The sequence below is a fragment of the Balearica regulorum genome, chromosome Z (assembly GCF_011004875.1).
Source record: "Balearica regulorum gibbericeps isolate bBalReg1 chromosome Z, bBalReg1.pri, whole genome shotgun sequence".
Lineage (NCBI taxonomy): Eukaryota > Metazoa > Chordata > Aves > Gruiformes > Gruidae > Balearica > Balearica regulorum.
Window position 1 is genome coordinate 41,103,362 of NC_046220.1, and position 20,249 is coordinate 41,123,610.

The 20,249-nt window shown below is 40.6% G+C and overlaps 1 protein-coding gene across 4 annotated transcripts in view; it reads left to right on the plus strand.

Annotated features, from left to right (window-relative positions):
- The first annotated feature begins 8,177 nt into the window (after window positions 1-8,177).
- FANCC (FA complementation group C) overlaps window positions 8,178-20,249 on the plus strand; it is an 85,412-nt gene continuing 73,340 nt past the window's right edge. For 2 of the 4 annotated variants that reach the window (XM_075740906.1, XM_075740905.1), the window contains exon 1: window positions 8,183-8,281. The gene's annotated coding sequence lies outside the window, so the exon portion shown is untranslated. Of the gene's footprint in view, window positions 8,282-13,029; window positions 13,127-20,249 lie in introns of those variants that run through there. The other 2 variants (XM_075740908.1, XM_075740907.1) reach the window with 2 other exon arrangements.

The following is a 20,249-nucleotide window of genomic DNA, read 5'->3' on the forward strand; positions in this document are numbered from 1 at the left end:
GAAGCATGAAGGCACTGGAATATCGGAGTTATATTTCCTTTGGGAGGTCAAAGAAACATCATGTTGTGGTGTCCAATAAACTAGACGAAGGAATGAGAAATATGAGGTTTTCGGTTAATGTATAGAGAAAGTGGGGGCAAAGTTGGCAATCCACGAATTGCAGTTCTTGTTTTCTGCCACAGAGCTGTACTGTTTCAGCCTTGTTTTGACTAACACTGGAATGACTGTGATTCTACAGACTTGCTATATACTATTTTGGTAGCTACTTTTATACTCAGTAAGTGGAGATTTTGAAGGGAATCCTACTTAGGGAATTTTTGTAAGGCTGGGGTCTGCAACACTTAAAAAAATGTGTAATTTTCAAAGAAGACATGAAAGCTACACTAGCAGACTGGCCTATATTACTGTGAACAAGGGATCACATACAACATTCAGCAAACATTGAAGAATGCAGACCATTGAGACAATTTCTCTAACTAATTAGCTAAAGATGCCTGCATGAGATTGGGTTAACACCAAAGAGACATAGCTTCTCACTGTCTTTCCATCCAGTCTTCTTTTCCAGTGTTCTATAGCCTTTTAATATTTTATTGTTCTTTTTTTTTTCTCCCCCCCCCCCCCCCCCCCCCCCCCCCCAATATGCACCATAGAAGCCAGCATTAGGAATATGGAATAGGATTTTGGAGAATGCTGAGGTACTCAATGACATTTTTGCCTCAGTCTTCACTGGCATGTGCTCTAGCCACACCACCCAAGAAGGCAAAAGCAGGGACAGGGAGAATGAAGAATCATCCACTGTAGGAGAAGATCAGGTTTGAGACCATCTAAGGAAACTGAAGGTGGACAAGCCCATGGAACCTAATGAGATGCATCCGTGGGTCCTGAGGGAACTGGCAGATTCTTAAGCCACTCTCCATCATATCTGAGAAGTGGTAGCAGTCTGGTGAAGTTCCTATTGACCAGAAAAGGGGAAACATAACCCCCATTTTTAAAAATGGGAAAAAAGGAAGACCCAGGGAACTACACACTGGTCAGTCTCACCTTTGTGCCTGGCAAGATCATGGAGCAGATCTGCCTGGAAACTATGCTCAGACACATGGAAAAAAAGGAGGTGATTAGAGGCAGCCAACATGGCTTCACTAAGGGCAAATCGTGCCTGACAAATCTGGTGGCTTTCTATGATAGGTTTACAGCATTGGTAGATAAAGGAAGAGTGACAGATGTCATCTACCTGGACTTGTGCAAAGAATTTGACACTGTTCCATATTGCATCATTGTCTTTAAATTGGAGAGACATGGATCTGAAGGATGAACCACCATGGATAAGGAATTGACTGGATAGTCACACTCAAAGAGTTGCAGTCAATGGCTGAGTGTCCAAATGGAGATCAGTGACAAGTGGTGTTCCTCAGGGGTTGGTATTGGGACTGGCACGGTTGAACACCTTTGTTGGCGACATGGACAGTAGGACAGTAGGATTGAGTGCACCCTCAGCAAGTTTGCTGATGACACCAAGCTGTGTGGTGTGGTCGACATGCTGGAGGGAAGTGATGCCATCCAGAGGGACCTTGACTGGCTTGAGAGGTGGGCCCATGCAAACCGCATGAAGTTCAACAAGGCCACGTGCAAGGTCCTGCACATGGGTTGGGGCAATCCCAAGCACAACTACAGGCTAGGCAGAGAATGTATTGAGAGCTGCCCTGAGGAGAAGGACTTGGGGGTGTTGGTGGATCAGAAGCTCAACATGAGCCGGCAGTGTGCGCTTGCAGCCCAGAAAGTCAGCTCTGTCCTGGGCTGCATCAAAAGGACCATGACCAGGTTGAGAGAAGTGATTCTCTCCCTCTGCTGGAGTACTGCGTCCAGCTCTGGGGGCCCCAGTACAGGAGAGACATGGAGCTGTTGGAGCGAGTCCAGAGGAGGCCACGAAGCTGATCAGAGGGCTGGAGCACCTCTGCTATGAGGACAGGCTGAGAGAGTTGGGGTTGTTCAGCCTGGAGAAGAGAAGGCTCCGGGGAGATCTACTTGCGGCCTTCCAGTACCTAAAGGAGGCCTACAGGAAAGCTGGTGAGGGACTGTTTATCAGGGAGTGTAGTGACAGGACAAGGGGTAATGGGTTTAAACTGAAGGAGGGTCGATTTAGATTAGATGTTAGAAACACATTCTTGACTGTGAGGGTGGTGAGGCACTGGAACAGGTTGCCCAGAGAAGCTGTGGATGCCCCATCCCTGGAAGTGTTCAAGGCCAGGTTGGATGGGGCTTTGGGCAACGTGGTCTAGTGGAGGGTGTCCCTGCCCATGGCGGGGGGGGGTGGAACTAGATGATCTTTGAGGTCCCTTCCAATGCAAACCATTCTGTGATTCTATGAATACTATGGTTAATAGGTGGAAATTTGTGCATTGTGTAAATACTGGTGATTTCTTAATTTTTTATCTGATATATAGTATTTATGTTTACACTTTGGATTTGTTTGGTTTTAATGGAGACATATGCTTAGGAAGACTATAGATGAAAAGGCAGTCTCATATTTCACACAAAACTATGCCAGTTTGGCAACTGTGCTTCCATTTTTAATAAAAACATTTCATCCAGATGATAAAAGGCAGTTATAAGAGAAATTTATCCACTTATATGCTTACATTTTCTCCTTGTATTCTCCTGCTTGTCATTTTCTCCATAGACAGTGACTCAGTTCTGCTGCTTTTTAATAGGATGTTATAAGGCAACATTCTGGTTTTGCCTCAGTTTATGATTTCTATCATGCCATGAAAAGTTGAAGCATACTTTTTGTGTGTGTGAATTTTGCTTTTTGTTTTATTTCAAAATTTCTGTATTTAATGGAATAAAAACTCTTCTACTTGTACGGGCTTGTTTGAAATTTCAGCTTCAAGTAGTGATCAGCTTTCTCATACTTTTAAACTGTGAAGATAAAGGAATTTATTTAGATTTAATGTCTTAATTTGAAAATCTCACTTGTAATAAACAAGTTTACAAAGGAAAAATAAAGACTTTCAATGTGTGATGTCTTTGAGTTCACTGATGTACTTTAAATTATGATGGTAACTTCATTTTCTAAGATTTAATGCTTCATAACTTGACACGAGTATGAATAATTATGTAAGTCATGAAAGAATATAAAGTTTTGTACCTGCATTCTGATTCTCAACAGGCAGTTTCCCACACTTCCAAACTCTGTAAATTTGTTCAAGTGTGATCTTTATCAGATTTTGTTGATTTGGTTTTTTTGCTCCTGCTTGCCGCCAGTAAAATCAGCATTTCCATTTTATTATCTTAATTTTTGCTAGAACTTCTCTGGTTCTAGAATGTGTGAATACCTCTTCTAGTTAAGGCAAGTATTTTACATGAAGCAAGGCAAGAAGGAATATAGTCACACACACAAAACTGAAATTCTCACTGAAGTATTTCATATTGTTAACAGCTGTCAGTAAGAGAACAGGTCAAGGCGAAGTCATTAACTTTCCATCCATGGCAAGTATTTTATGCTCCTTCTGTATATGCCATAGAAACTTTTCAGAGTATCAATGGGGAATACCATACAAATGAGTAAGGCCTCAGCTCCTATGCATTGTGCTTAGTTCCTGCAGACCAAACTTCTGAAATGCTCTCCAGTATTCATCAAGTGTTCAACCATCACACAACAGCACCAGGACATCATAGCAACTTTAAATGTTTGGTGTCTCAGTGTCTTGGGAATGACTTCACTCATGTTTTTTTCTATAGCACCTGCTGAGAGTGCAGATAGGTACAGGGAAAGGAATTATTTTCAGGATTATTTTCAATGAGGAAGTTTATAAATCATAGATAGAAACATAATCAATCACCAAGCCAAATACTTCAGCTTCTCAAATAATGCACATACTGGAAAGATATACAACAAGACAAATTATGAAAATATTGACTATGTATACCAAGGGCACAGCTTTAATAGATAATAGGAGAATTCCTTAGGTCTGGTTTAAGGAGCATTAAATACCATTGGCCTATTCAGGGCCAGTTTTTTAGAACCCCGCAGAAGCTCCCCAGCTTGACAGTATTTGCTTTAAGAAGAAACCAAACATATTCATCTGTCACTTGGGAAACAACACAGAAATATTCCCGCCCTTCTTAGGACCAAGTAAACCTCCCCAGGTTGTCAAATCAAAAGGAACAACAAGCAAATAAGCAATCAAAAGGAGAGGAAAAATTAGTCCAGTGTCAACATAAAGACTGTGTGACACGCACTGCTGACAAAGACCATCAACCAGATTTGCAGAGCCTAGTGCCTTCAAGAAGCAACTTCACTTGTCCTTACCAAAGATGGCTCTTTGTTTCTTTCATAGAACAGCAGAGAAGGCATAAGTGATGCTGAACCATGAAATTATATTGGAGAATGAAGGGGAGGTATTGGAGAGAATGAACACTTGGAACTCAAGGATGTTAGTATGCCTAACTATTATGCTAACAGTCGCCCAAAATACAGTATTTCAGTGGGGAAATTTTCAAAGATATAATCACCAGCTAGACATGACACATCCACCTATTCAGAAATCCCCTAAAGTGGCTAGCAACCAGCAGTAAACTGAAATGTACCGGTGACTCAGTACACATTGTGGACTTCTCTGGAAGGAGAGGAAACCTCTCAAATACTACTGATGCTTTGCTTGCCACTGTAATACTTGGGCAGTTCCAGTTCCACCCTTAAAGGACAACAATATGTATGCAGCAGCTACATTAGCTCCTTGTTGTCTTGTAGCAACCATTTTGAACTAGCCATGGACCTAAATGAAGGTACATAGCATGTTGACTTCAGCTAAGGGGTCTGAGGGCATTTTCCTTGGTACTGTGCATTTGTTTGTTTAAGCAGAAGCTCTTGTGTTGCTTAAAGCAGTATGTGCTCTTTAACTAATCACTATAATGTGCATAAAATATATTACATATGTGGTGGTCACGTGCACTGATAAATTATATTTACCATGCACATTTGTGTGCCTCACCTGCAGTTCGTCCCATCAATCTATCTCCCCCAGTATTTATTCTAACATTCCAAACCTCTGAGCAGCTTCAAACAGCTGGGACATTTTTTTACTTTTTTTTTTTTTTTCTTCCCAAAACCTGTCACAGATATATTTTCTTCAACTTTTTCCTACAAAATCAATACTCATCAAAGACAAAATGGTGATATTTTGCCCTGAACCAAAGTGCAGTATCTGCTGTATCTCATCAGAGTGCAAAGCTTAACAAGGGGCTTTTGTTGCTTAACATACTTTGGGGAAGAGCAGATTGCTAGGGTTCTCAGGGAGCAGCCAGAAATTCTCTGGTATTTGGAAGACCCTTTCCTAAATATTCAAGTTTTGAAGCCATGGCATTCTTATCTATAGCAGCAGTATTTCTGGTGACTTTTAGCAGTTTCAAATATTTTTTTGGAAGTTTCAAAGATTTACTATTAGTAATTGTCCATTTGAGATGAGGCAGCTGGATTAGCTCTATGTGTAGCAGTACCTGCTATTAAAGATCAAGGCTACAAAAAATAGTCCCTATAACATTTTTAACACTCAATTGTCTTACATTTATTAAATGTAGGAGAGTGGCAAACTGCATATAGCATGTCTGAAGTAACATAACACTTGTATTGGCATTCATTTGATTTGTACTACCTAATTCATTATTCATATCATTGCCACTTATTTTGTGACTATTTAAAATGAGGGTCATTTGAAGGTAATACTACCAAGTGTTCTTTCCACCCACTGGAGTTTATGCGTATTAGTAATTTGCCTTCATCTTTGCTGTTACATTTATTCCTATTTTTATACATCTGTTTACTATACCCTTTCCCACGACTTTCTTAAATGTCTTTTATTTAATTTTTTTATTTTTTTATTCCTGGGTTTATTTTTCACAGCTTCTGGTATACTACAATGATCTTTGGCCATATGTCCAGGTGTGCATGAGAACTGGGATATGGCTTCTTGAATAGCAAGAAGAAAATTGGCTCTGATGATGATATAAATATCAGGCTGATTAACGAGGCAGCTTTTTGCTACTCTGTAACTGTTGGATAGAAACAGATATTGGACACCGATGGAATATGTTCAATCAGAAACATGAAAAATGATATTATCAAACTTCTTTCACTCAAGCTTCTTCCACTGTACCAGAACAGTTACATGTTTCAGCAATGAAATAATTAATGATGCTGACATCTCAGGAAGTGTTAACACAATTGATGGTAGAAAACAAATTCAAATTATCCTGTGTTTTCATTTGACAAGAAAGAGAAGGAGTAGAACGATTAAAGACTTGGATGAGTTATGTATGAACGGGACTCACAGCGTGAATACAGGCATTACACCCAAAGCTCCGAGTTGTGCTCTGCAGATGTGCTGTATGTGTGGGAAACATCCCCGCTGGTTTGTCTTGATGGGTTGCCTGATGAGCAATTGCTGTTTCCCAAGAAGGTGCTTTGAAACTTCCACGAACAAGCCTTTAATTCATCAGGTGTTGCTGATTCGATAGGATGAAATGAAAAAAAAAAAGTAACGTAAGTATTCACACATGGGGATTTCACTGTATGGGTAGGTTGAATTTGCCTTTGTACTGACAGGGATTTTGTCTCATCTTACAAAAAAATGAAAGCAGTGGTGATGAGAAAAGATGACACACTACACAAAACCTGAATAGAAGAATATGAAAGCTGAATCAGAGTAAGGAGTTTGGACATCAGCTGGACTGGGTAAATTGTAAAGAGAAAAACAACTTCAGCTTTAGCAGCAGTGGTAGTCTGGTACTCTGTTTATGCAGCATACAGATCTTGAATACAAATCTAATACAAACTAGCCTGTTAATTCAGACCAATGATGTCAGTAGAATATAATTTAAACCCCACCTGAAAAGATACCTTCCAACCTAGATTCAAGGTAGAGAGCGTTTTCCCTCAGCGGCTTTGTTCTGTCAAATAAGTTGTTTTGTTATTCTTCAGGTAGGATCACAGTGAGTGCCTCGCTATCCTGTTTCTTCAAGGAGGAAATAAGGACAGAGTGGTGTAAGCATACGTACGTGGGAGAAGGAAGATGCCAGGAAAGAAAGAAACTTTGTGTTGATGGTGTCTCAAAAAGACAGGTGGAAATATTGTACCAATTCCCCACAGCTATTCATTGCAGTAGCGAACGCGGAGGTAAAACCCGTCAGGAGTGCGAAAACTACCAGGGTGAGTAGGAGAAGGAGCTGAGTAGATGAGCGCAAGAGGAGGAATGACAGGAAGGTGAATAAAGCATGAGCATGTAAGTGGGCCAGGGAGCGGTGAGCAAAGCTGCACCAAGTGGCCAGATTGTGTGGTGTCGGTGTTTTCATCAGGATTTCTTTGAGGACTAGCATGACTCAACAGTGGTGAAGTGACAGAATATGGGTCTGAGCAGTTTTACTACTGATGCTTTTTCAACAAATTGAGGGCTAGTAGGGTGCACCATGTGTACATTTGTCATTTGAGCACCAACACAAATTTTGGTTGGAGAAATCAAGTATTTTTTTTCAAACCCTAAGTTTATTCAAAACAAAATTTCTTATCTACTGTACATTTGTAGTGATACTGTTCACACTTTTTTCACAGGGGTGAAAAGGCCTGTTGATGTTGACAAAACCGAAAACAAGTAAAAATTTAACAGGGTTTGCGCTTCGTCTTACAAGAAGGGGAAAAACCAAAGGATTGTATTGCTTCGTGGTCAGAGGCCATGACAGCGGGTCACAGGCAGGTACCTTCGTCCGGCTGCCACCACCGAACGGCCCCGGCAGACTCACTCACCGCGACATACAGAGGGGACATAACGTCACCTCGTTTTGATTTCCCTGCGGAGTTGTTGCCTTAGCTGTACATGCAGGACCAACACTGGCTTTACCCATCTCGCCGTCTCACCTAGTAAACTTGCGGGTAGGTAGGTAGGTAACACGAGTATCCCGGTTTGCCGTCACGAGGAGCCCTCTGAGCCCATCAGCCGTGAAGACCGATGACGCTTTTGTCCCAGCTTCAGCTCGCGCTGGGGTCGCGTGTTTGGAACGTGAAGCTAAAAGCGAGTGGGGAGAGATAACCAGTTCAGCCCTGGGCAGACCACATCCGCCTCCCGCCCGGCCCAGCGCCCCTCCCCGCGCTACCGCCCCGCCGCCAGCTCCGCCCCCCCGCGGCTGACGTCGGCGGCGACGACGACCCGCCCCCCGCGCAGGCGCACCGCCCGCGGGCGTGAGGGCAGAGCGCGCGAAAATTCCAAACCGGCGGCGCGAGTCGGGCCGCGGGGTAAGCCGCTGGGGAAGGGGCGGGGCCGAGGGGCGGGGGCCGCGAGCGCCGAGCCGGTACGGCGGCGGGGGAGGGGAGGGGATGCGGCTCCCCCCACCCCTTCTCTCGGAGCGAGGGGCTCAGGGGCGGCCACCGACCCCGCCGCCGCCGCCGCCGCGGCGGCGAGGACCGTCCCACCGACTGACAGGGGAGCGGCATTTCTCGCCCGTCCCTCCCCCCGTGGCCTCGCCCGGGTGGTCGCGGACGCCCCGGCGAAGCTGAGGGGGCGCGGGCAGGAGGGTCTGCGCATGCGTGGACGCGCCAGCGCGGGTCCGGAGGTGTCGCGGGGTGCGTCTGTGCGTGCGCTCGGTGGCCTCGCTGCGGGAGCTGGCGGCGAGGGACCGGCCGGGGCCGGGCGGGGGACGGCTCGCCTCGCCTCGCCTCGCCTCGGCCCTCCCCAGAGCTTTCTGTTGTGCCAGAGGAAAGGTGGCTGTGGCGCTGAGGCCGGTGCTGCGCTCGGTTGTACGTCCTGCGGGCTCCGTACCGAGCGTCTCGCCCCGGGACTTCCCTCAGCTGCTTCCCGACCCCACCTTGAGGTCGTCGTTCGGTATTTGAGGCCTCGCTGCCACTGTGCCTCATTGTTGCCTTAGCGCGGGGGGAAAAGCGGTTGTGTTGTACTTCCCCACGCAAGGGCTGGGTGAGAATTTAGCGGGCGTGCCGGTTGGGCTGTGGGCTGCCAAAGGTGGGCACGGCTTGTGATGAAGGAGGTACCGCATGCACGTTCCGGTTAACAGCTAGTGCTTGGTCTGTATCGTTTGGTACTGAAAGCATTTTAAAGACAGAGACTTCCTCATCCGTCCTGTCTGCATCTTGCCATTCCCCTTCATTCTAGGAAACCAAGCGATAAAATGTCCTTGCACGACCACATACACGAGATCAGTGCAACTATAATCATAGATCCCTTCCTAAATGGTTTGCAGAGAGGGAGTACAAAGTTTACAGCTTTGTTTCAGATTTAGCAGATGTGCCAATTTTTGTACCGTGCAATCTGACACTCACAGACATCTGCTCTAGTGGAGGAACTCCAGTACAGTATGCTTTTACAGTCAGATAGTGTAGCTGACCTTTTATTTAAAGATTAGGGAAGACCCACGTCTTCTCCCATTGGGAGAAGTTGCCAGTTTTATTTTTGGTTTTGGTTCACAAATGTAGGTAAATAAATGGCTATCTTCCACTCCTCTCAAAGATTTTCCAAATTGCCATTTTTGATGTGGAAGTATACCTGAAATGGGACATTGGTTACTGCTGTATATCACAGTGAAGAATCCTTTAGGTTAAATTTGTAGGACATAACATTCTAGTGATGGGCCTTTGAAAACCAGGAGAATCTTAAGACTGTGGGAATTTTTTTCCAATAAGGATCTGAAGCTCTTTGTTTGTTTTTGTTTTGTTCCCCCATCCAGTGCAAACTGCATGAATCTTTCTTGGAAAAAGGAAAGCTTTCTTGCCTGTGACGACTAAACGAAGTAACAGTCAATTTAATTTCTGAGTTAGATGGGTTATTTGCTGCGTTACTTTTTTTTATGTTCATCTTCCCATCTTTTCTCAAGGTTCAAAAATTGTATCATACGAATTCATCATCATATTTGAAGCAGAAGTTAAGATGCTTTTCAAAGTATGTTGTGAGTTACTGACAGGTCTATGAAAATCTTCTGTTCAATTTTGGCATTGCTGGAAAGCCCTCCTCTTCATCGTTTTTCCCTCCCTGTCGTAGTCTCCCTTCCTCTCTCTGGATGTTTGTTCACTACTGCCATCTCTTGGATAGAAACAGGGCTGCTGAACGTTTATGATGGTTGCGCTGTAGTGGTTGGTTTCTAACGAGAGTGTCAGCGCTGCTATACTTACCCTCAACGCTGCTGTACTTGCACCTCAGTGGAGACTTGTCTTTAGAGAACGTGGCAGTGGGAGAGTGTGAGTCGGGAACTGATCCTGAACGTTACCTTTTTGCTTATAGGCATGGATCAAGTTTTACATAATAATTTCTGTGGTTTTTATCTTAGTTTCCTCGGGAAATGAAATCTGTGCCATTCCACATCTTCATGTCTTTGGCTACTAAGAATTGAACATGTTAGTCGATTTGAACTGAGTTAAAGCAGGATGAAGGTTTGAAAACAATTCTATTCCTATATATTTTCTGAAAATTGAGGGCAGGGTCAAAGAGAGAGACTCTTGTTCCACATTTTGTTTGGCAGTAGTCCTCCACCTAGTCAGCAAATGCATATGGGACAGCTGGATGGTATGTGCAGTAAATGAACCATAGGAAACCATGGGTGAAAGTGTCATGAGGGACACCAGTGGGAGTTGGGGTTTTAAGGGTGATATTATGGAGGGTAAAGTAGTAACGGATACCCATTTGAAGGTACTTGACACAGTTGTTCTCCTGCTAATGGAGCAGCCTTGTGCACTTAGTGCACTTTTAAACTATAATTTCTTTTCTTTTTTTTCCCCTAAGCCATATGTTTCAGTATACTGACCTATAGTTGTGAAGGTGCTGTTTTTGACAAAGATGTGTTTCAAAAGATGGGTGAAGGATCTTGTGAAGGATGAGTGAGACGGTTTTTTTACCCTGAAACAATAATTCAGAAAATGTTACAGTCCTTTGATATGCATGGAATCATTGTTTCACATTTATAGAAAGATACATATATTGGGTGAAATTAATCCTGAATAAAAATCTTCAGTCTTTGACATGTCAGATTTTTTTTGCAATGAATACAACGTATTTTGTGCCAACCGGATCTAAAAATTGCGCAGAAGTATGCCAGGTTGTAAAGATCTTATTGCATGTGTAAACAGGAGAACCCTTCTCAAAAATCAAGTTAAATCTTGAATTAAACAATCTAACTTTCACCAAGAAGGGTGACCAAATTTTCCAGTTAATGATGTCATAAGTGACTGTCATTGTTAATGTTGCTAGAATGAAGACAATGGTAATGCTAATTAAAAATCTGTATTTTCTTTCCTGTAGCATTGGAGTTAAAAAATTCTTTGTGCCTTGAAACTTGGTGGCAGATCCCACCAACTTCTGAGACTACTTTAGGACCACATAGTTAATCTACTTGTAAGTTATAGGAATGTAGAATAAGTTAAATATTTTCTCCTTGGTGAGGGCTAATAACTGTGGGCATTGCAAAAGTATTTAAAAATTAGTAAGACTTAGTTATGCTTATGTTATGCTTTCTATGCTATGGAAATAATACTGATTTTAGATGGCTATAAAAAATGGTGTGTGATGATTTGGAGTTGAACACTGTATCCCTAATTAAAAAATACTCTTAGTCATTATTAATATAATACTGATAAAACATAAACATAAATTAATAACAAATCATAAAGAGAAATCCATATTAATTTATCAATTATAATTTAAATTTTCTGAATTTGGAAATTTTTAGTTACAGGTTCTTTAACATTTTTTCAAGAGTGCTTTTACTCTAACTGTGTAATGGTAAATGAGGGACTCATGTCAGACTTACGCTATTTGCAAGACATTTCTGTTATTATTTTTTTAACTGTCAGCCTTGTGTATGGTTGCAGGGTTCTGACATAAACTTCTGTATGCATTTTTAGCTTATAATAGAAATTCCGTAGGTAAGCAGTGCCATGAGTTATACTTTGGTATATATGGTAATCTGGTGAAATAAAGTTTGTGAGGCTACTGCAGTACAAGGAACATTGTAAATCTTTGAGAGGAATAAATTCTTTTTACTTGCAAATTCAGCAAATCTGACATTACCAGACATGTATTTTTAGTTCGATTAAAAAAAAAAAGTAAAAAAAGTACACTGTACAATCAAATTTTAAAATGAGAGTAGTACTAATCAGACTCCTGTAGAGGTGAAGTCGAACAGACCTTGGAAACTTAAATGACTTCTTTAGTGTCATGTGTGAGATGTGTGAGAAGTGAGAATCAGACTCTTAGGTTTCTGACTCCTGGAGCCAAACTGCAAGGCTGTCCTTCCTCCCTACCAGTAGATTCACTAGACATGTTTATTTTATAAATCTTGATTAACTCTGTGACAGTATTGAAATATTCCAAACAGTGACTGTAATAAAGTATCATAATATACAACTAAATTGACATATATGAGTGTCCAAGGAGAAGAGGCCAAGAGACATACCACTTAATATTTTCCTATGTTGTATATTAAAAGTTCTCATCTATCATCAACTGACCCAAATTCATAAGGAGCTCCTTTCCTATAGAATGCCAGAACTATATTGCTTTAATTTCATGCCAAGGGTGGCATTGCTAAGTCGTCAGTTTTTCATGAACGGATGTGACAAAAATCTTACTGGCAAATCACAGGATCCACTATTAGCACATTAAAAAGTACATACAGGAATAATTGACTGAGAATTCCCCAAATCAATGCCTCGTTGCTTTGAGTGTCAGTGCCCTGTCTGCAGTCTAAATGCCTACGTAGCTAATTGTTGCTGCAGCATGAGTTTGATTGAGTGAATCACTGAAAATCGTTGCTCTAGATGTTTCTGAGGAAATTTATCTCTTCTTGTTTGCAAAGAATGAATAGCCTGATTTAATGCCTGTGAATAGCATGAAACCTTGTCAATGGACTTTGGGGATGAGTGTCTGTGGAAGCGTGTTAAAATAATGTACAACAAAGAGGTGTAAATGTTGATGTGGATGTCATGAAGTTATTTTTATTCTTCTGAAGAATACATTTTTCTTTTTCTGTCAGGTGTACTTAGTGCCATAAATACATCTTTATTCAGAAGATTTTATTCTGTGGCTATTTCTGGCTGTGAGAGTCAGGGAGAAAGGGGAGAAGTGTATGAGACTCTTTGGTAAGCTTTTTTTTTTTTGTTATGCCAAAGAGAAACACATTCTTCCATTTGCAAACCTGCTTTCATTGTATGTGGACTATGAAAGCTTTTCACAGAATTTCAGTAGCCTCAACTGATGTGAGAATAAATATGTGTCATTTTTACTTACACTTATTATGCTGTCACTAGAGTTCATACAAAAGTATGTATAATAAAAACTGGAAAGAAAAATACTTTTCCATGATTTTTATGTGGTCATTTTCTTTTTTTTTTTTTGGTGGAATATTGCCCTTCAACATTGCATAAACCATTGTGTTGTGCTTGAGGAGCTTAGGTTGAATAATAGATTATCTTTGAGGAAATCCTTGAGAAGCAGTGTTGTCTAATGGGCTAGAACATAAGAGATTTGTGTCTTTTACCTTCTGTCATTTGTTTCCTCAGTGACTTTGGACAAGTCATTTTCTCTTTGAGCCTCTGTTTCCTTATGCTTAGAAATGCTTTAACTGTAGAGCTGAAGAATTTCAATGAAAGGTACGTACCTCATTACTGCAGTAAATATTCGAGGTTCTTAAAAAAACAGTTCTACAGATTTTCAGAGACAAGTAATTCACTTAGTATAAGCAAGACAACTCTATATACTGTATGAATAGCTCTGGATATCAATACCATAGGCAGTATTTTAACTGACGTTCAAATACTTGCAATAAAGAGTTTGGACCACGTGTCTTCTTTTCTTGTATCTGTGTAAGTCAAAGGTAAATCTTGAATTTAAAAAAGTTACATGGCTATTAAAGAAGCATAATTGTTGGAAATATGAAGCCCTTTAGTGTTAACTTGCAACTTAATTGAAGACAGACAGACTAGTCATTCTTCTCTATGTTCCTGCCCCAACCTCTCCCCCCTCCACCTTATTTTTTAAATGGTGAAACAAAGGTGAGTATTTTCAGACCGTGCTACCCATTTGCAGAATCTTCTCCACACCTTAGTTTGAGGAAAATGATGTTCAGGAACTTTTTCAGGCTTCCCCTTCGGCATCCTTAGTACGTACAGGTAGAAGTGAATGCTGTTCCTTGGTATACTAATACAAAGGAATACATTTTTTTCTTTTGCATTACAGGTCATAGATGTCTCCTCTGAATGTTGTAACTTGCTGTGTACAATTTAATCTATGTTCTTCTACTTATGCTCGGAAACTAAGGAATTACTGCAGATTTGTTAATTGCAGAACTTAAAGTGAAACGTCTAAAAAGCAAAAAAAAAAACCCATGAAAAACAAAACAAAGACAAGTGCCAAGGATTGTTGTATATGCAACTCTTCCTCACTGGTAGCGCAAAGTATTGTAACTCTAGAAAGAGAGGAATGTTGTTTGTTTCATGGTGAAACTTTGAATTAATCTCTGGTTAAAGTGTTGTGGTTTTTTTCAGAGGAACTGATTTTTAAGGAAATAAATTTCTCTGTATTCCACTCAAGCAGTATACAAATACAAGTTAATTGGAGAGGAGGTTCAGTGGTGAGGGAAACTTGGCTGATTGGTTTTGTTTATGTTAGATCAGAATAGACTAGAATGGACTATTTCAGTTGGAAGGGGCCTACAATGATCATCTAATTCAACTGCCTGACAAATTCAGGGCTGACCAAGTTAAAGCATGTTATTGAGGGCATTGTACACTGACAGGCTCGGGGCATGGACCACCTCTCCAGGAAGCCTATTCCAGAGTTTGACCACCCTCTCAGTAAAGAAATGCTTCCTGATGTCTCGTCTAAACCTCCCCTGATGCAGCTTTGAACCATTCCCATGCATCCTGTCTCTGGATCCCAGGGAGAAGAGCTCAGCACCTCCCTCCCCACTTCCCCTCCTCAGGAAGCTGCAGAGAGCCATGAGGTCGCACCTCAGCCTCCTTCTCTCCAAACTAGACAGACCCAGAGACCTCAGCTGCTCCTCACAGGACATGCCTTCCAGCCCTTCCACCAGCTGTGTTGCCCTCCTCTGGACACATTCAAGGACCTTCGCATCCTTCTTAACTGTGGGCCCCAGAACTGCACACAGTACTCAAGGTGAGGCCGCACCAACGCTGAACACAGCAGGACAATCCCCTCTTTTGACCAGCTGGTCACGCTGTGTTTGGTGCACCCCAGGGTGCGGTTTGCCCTCCTGGCTGCCAGGGCACACTGCTGACTCTGACTGAGCTGCTGCCACCAGCACCCCCAGATCAGTTTTTTTTTTCTGAAGAAGTGTTGTTCTGTAAAGAGGTTAAAAAAAGCCTTTTAGGTATGTTAAGTTACAGAAAAAATGTCTAATAGTGGATTTAAGCTGGAGGAGACAGTGATAACCAAATATAGAAGTTTAACTGAGAAAGTACAATTTGTATTTGGTACAAAAATGACTCTGTGTTCAGGTAATTAGAATTTATTCACATCTTTGCTTTGGCTTACATGAAACTATGTGAGAGCACATATTTGCCAGAAGAGGCAAATTTGACTTTATAGTCAAGGTTCATGTCAGATAACCCACAAGATACTGAGTGACGCATTAGCTGTCAGATTGGTTATAGGAGAAGGGGTTCAAACAATAAATTACATCTAACAAGAATTTGACATTATTGCAAGTAGGTCTAACATTTCTGTTGCAGTGACTTAGTGAGCTGTTTTGTGGATAAGGTTCTCAGAGTCTTGAATCCACCATGTGAAATTTAGGCTCCATTGAGACTAACAAAAATTTTGCTGCTGATGTAAACAGAATCAGAATTTTGTACCTTTTCCTGTAACCTGCAAAATAAGGTTTAATTTATGTAGTGTTTAGACTACTGATATTGGAGGCCCATGCACAATTGATGTATATTACTAGCCATAGTGAAGCTAAACTATGGTTAGCAATGATTGGACTTTTTGCAAAGTGGTGTAAAAATACATTACTTTTATTTTTATGTTACCAGGTATTCTACAGAAGCAGTTCTGCCTCCTGTAGTTCAGAGGCTGAATGAGACCTAATGCCTCTTTCCAGAGTTGCATTTATTCTTTGTTTGCATTGTCGTCTTAGCTGCATTTTTCTTTATGTGGCCTTTATTGCAGCTGAAAATGCACTGGGCTGAGTGAAAAGGCTTTGTCCAGCAAACCAAATCCAAGAACATCTTAACATTCATCTTCATTAGAGCTACCCAAAAAATCTTTATCCCTCAAGCACTAGTAGAGATTGCCACATTACAGTGACCTGAGTGTTACTGAAATAGTCTTGGAAGGTTTGCTATTTAGATGGTGCAAGACAAAATATATAATTTTTTGCCTTACTGTGGAAATACATTGGAAGATGTGCTTCACTGCCCTGCCCATTTCTAGAAGATTATAAAGGTGTGTACATGTTTGTGCTTCTGTTCACCATGCCCAGTATATAATTTCTAGCTTCCGCTGTATTTTGTCTTATATTGTTGTTACTGTTCTGTGGTGGATCAGTGTGTACTGATGAGAGGTGAGCAATTCAGATACGGAAGAACAAACAAGGAGTTAAAGGGTGAGCTAGAAGCCCCTTGTTTCCTTCAAGTCTGGCTTTTGTTTTGGAAGGCCATTTGATCTGCTTAATATCAGCATGCACCAGTTAAATCTGGGACTTGCTTTATTGCCTCGAAACAAATTTCCATTTTGTACATGCATCTGATTCCCTGCCTAGTGGTATGGACAGTATGGACAGCTTTATGTGGGCCTTGCTGGATTTTGATCTGGCTAGGACTGACATTGAAATTCTTTTAGATTTAGGATTCTTCTTCTAATTCTTTTAGATTAGGACAGCATATGCTTTGGTACTTTGCTGAATTGTGTAGAGCCTTCTGTCAGAGATATAAAGGTTCTTTACCTCATTATCTGTTTCCTCCTCTTAAATTTAACTAAAAAAAATAATACTGGTGTTCTTGGAATCTTAATAAGTTAGTTGGTGCATTTCTTGCAGGAGTGACTTCCAGTGACTTGGGATCAGACTTTGTATTTAATTTGTGCCTAAAAACATAGCAATCCATTCTGTGGGCTGATAATTACATCTTTTGTATGTGGGAGTGATAATTAATTGCTTTGTTGTCTTGTTAAGATTCATTATGGAAAGGTAGCACATAACATCTGTAAAATTCATACATATCCCTCCTAAATGTCTTTCACATCTTTGTTTCCTTGGGCAAAAGATAAGAGTTAGATGGATGTACTGTGATATGATTTCTCCCTTTCTCATTAAAGGTTTTATTCTTAACCTCTTGAAATGGGGTAGGTCAGAAGGAAGATCTGTTGCTGCAAGACAAGCCTGCCTCAGAACCAGAAAGTTTTAAAATTAATTTTTGTGTGAAGTGGTTACTGTTATCAGGGAAGGCTAATAAATAATATTTTTTTGGTCATGGAGCTTATAGGTTGATGAATGGGAAGGAGAAGGCTTTATTACGATCATATAGGTCTTTTGTGAGGAGAGGGAGATGTGTTTTACAAGAGTTCTAGAAAGGGAGATCTTGTATGGATCCCAGCGATGCATGGTTCCTCAGAGCACTGAGTCTTCTCCAGTCCTGCAGGGCAATGGAATGCAGCTTGAAACATCAATTTGCTGTTTGCAGTGTTACGCAGATTAAACCTGTGCAAGAGGTTTAATACATATGCTATTCACAAAAGTAGCCCTATTGGTGGCCACAGTGCCCTGCAGATGAAAATTTAGCTCTTTTTCTAGTGAGACCTGATAATGTGATTCAGAAGGCAGATCTGATAACTGTTAAAATACTAATTGTCGGAGTAAATAGAGAAAACAAATACAGAGGAGCAAAATAGAGGAGTTAATTTCTTTGGGGGAACTGTTAGTGTAAATGTTAAATGATAATGCCACCCATCTGCTTGACAGCTATTTAGTTTACCAGATTTTGCATGCCACTTAGCCAATGTTAATTCCTTTTGTTTGGCAAAACTCTGTTCTTTGGTTTTATTTCCAGAGGAAGATATATTTGCATGGAATTTGTTTTCATTTGGAAAGTCTGCATATAGAAAGGCAGTTTTCTGTAATAGTGGTTTGTTCTTGCTGTAAAATGTCTGTGGATGTAGGCACAAAGAGGAATAGGCAAACTTGCTCTTGTCTGAAAATTATTAATAAAAAATCAACACTAATCAACACTGGATGTGAGCCCACTCAGAATCAAGATGGAAATTGTTCTCTCGATTATTCTTGACTGCTGCATTGCCAGTGAGTGTAGAGTAGACTTAATACCAATTTATAAACCAGCCTGTGAACCTAATTTCTCAACAAGGCACACTATGAAAAATAAGGTGACAGGAATAAATAATATATATTTTTATTTTTACATAGTCTTTACTACTCTTGGGTCTTTCTGAAGAATTACTTTTTTTACTAAAAAACTTTTTCTGAATTTATTTTTGAGGGGCAAGTAATAGGTTTTCTTTAAAGTAGGAAATAAATCATGTTTGATCATACTGCCTAACTAAGTATGTCTTACATTTTCTTTTTGTTCTTGGCAAGTAAATGGAGACATGTCAAGGTGAAGATGAAAAATGTACTTGTGGAAACAAGGTGAAAGAACCTAATAGACATTTTATGGAGAGAAATAATAAATGAGAAAATAATACCCCTGTTCTGAATAACTGCTACTTTTTTTTCTGTTGGCATAATGTCAAAATATCATCCATTAGATAGTAAATTTCTGACATGATTACCAGCATCTTTGAAACGTGGAAACAATAAGTTACTAGTCTTCTGCTGTATTAGTGTGTCAGCCATGCTATATCATAATGGCGTTAAGGGTGATTAACTAAGGAGCCAAAAGCATGGTATCTTTTGATTATGTAATATGCTGAAATGCTTACCTAATATCTAGTCTCCAAATTCCTAGAGCTAATCTAAAAATAATTTGGAATTTGGAGTGTAGGTTTATGTGTTTTGTTAGCTCAGTGGTGACCTGTTCTACTTGGGGCCTTTGGACCCTGATGTCGTATCAGTATTTTAACTGTTTTCTTGTTTTATTTTTTCCTCACGCGCTGAGGTTGCCGATGGGCAAGATGTGAGATGGGGTTGTGGAAAGTGAAGTTTTCATTTGGAGTGTGGAGCTACTTGTCACTTATTCAAGGAAAAGTACACAAATGACAGCTTTATGCCTTGAATGCAAGTTTTTGTCACGTTTATTTGCAATACGGTGACATAAGGCAGTATTTTGCCTTAATGGTATCTCAAGGATCCTTCTACTTGAAATGCTTTTATTTATTTAAAAATAACAGCTGAATTTAGAAGATGAAAGACAAACTAAGTAATAGAAGTTTAGTAGTAATTTTTGGCAATTCATTAAAGCCAGATTTGGGGACGTTGAAAGCTATGAAGGTTTGTTACTGAATTTTCTATGACTGACAGAAATTCTTTCTGAGGAGCTGTAATGTTTTAGCAACCGTGTATTCCCTTTTTATTATAGCCGAGTCCTGAATTTCAGAATTTGTCATAGTAAATAAGTTGCTTTGCTTTCACTTGATTTTTCTCTTTTTATGGTTTTACTTAAAAAGATTTCATTTCTACAGTTCTTCAGAAAAAAAAATCTTCATTCTTTTGCTACTTACATGCTGAATGCACAAATACTTGATTTTCAGACTACAGATAAGGAGGTAGTTGTGAGAAGTCTTCTGAAAACTTTGTTGGTGTCTCTTCTGCCTTTGCAAATAGTTCAGTGTCTGTCACAGATGAATAGTATTCAGGTGTGACTTAACATGTAAGACTGTGACAGCATGGTGTTTGCACGTGTGTGTTCCAGCGGACCTAGCAGTGCCCTGGTGTACTGTAGGGCTTTGCCTCCAGATCTGGTAACAAAAGTTACTGACTAAAGTGTTACATTTCAGACACTAATCCAGATAGCTCACTTGACAGAATAAAGCTAATCCATGCCTTGTTAGAAATGCTGCCTTCAGCTTCTGAAAGATGTAACAAGTACCCTCATGCCTGAGCTCCACAGGGTTCCCTGTGCTTGAAAGTACAAGAGCAGGAGGGTTTGACTTGGGGGTTCTGAGAGAGGAGGACTAAAGACTATTTCTTCCCCTTCCTTCTAGAAATAAAGGATATTTTAAGGCAATTCACAGTAAATTCAGCTTCTGGATTTCTCATGTGGTAATTAGTCATAAATAAGAAGCAGTTTTTTA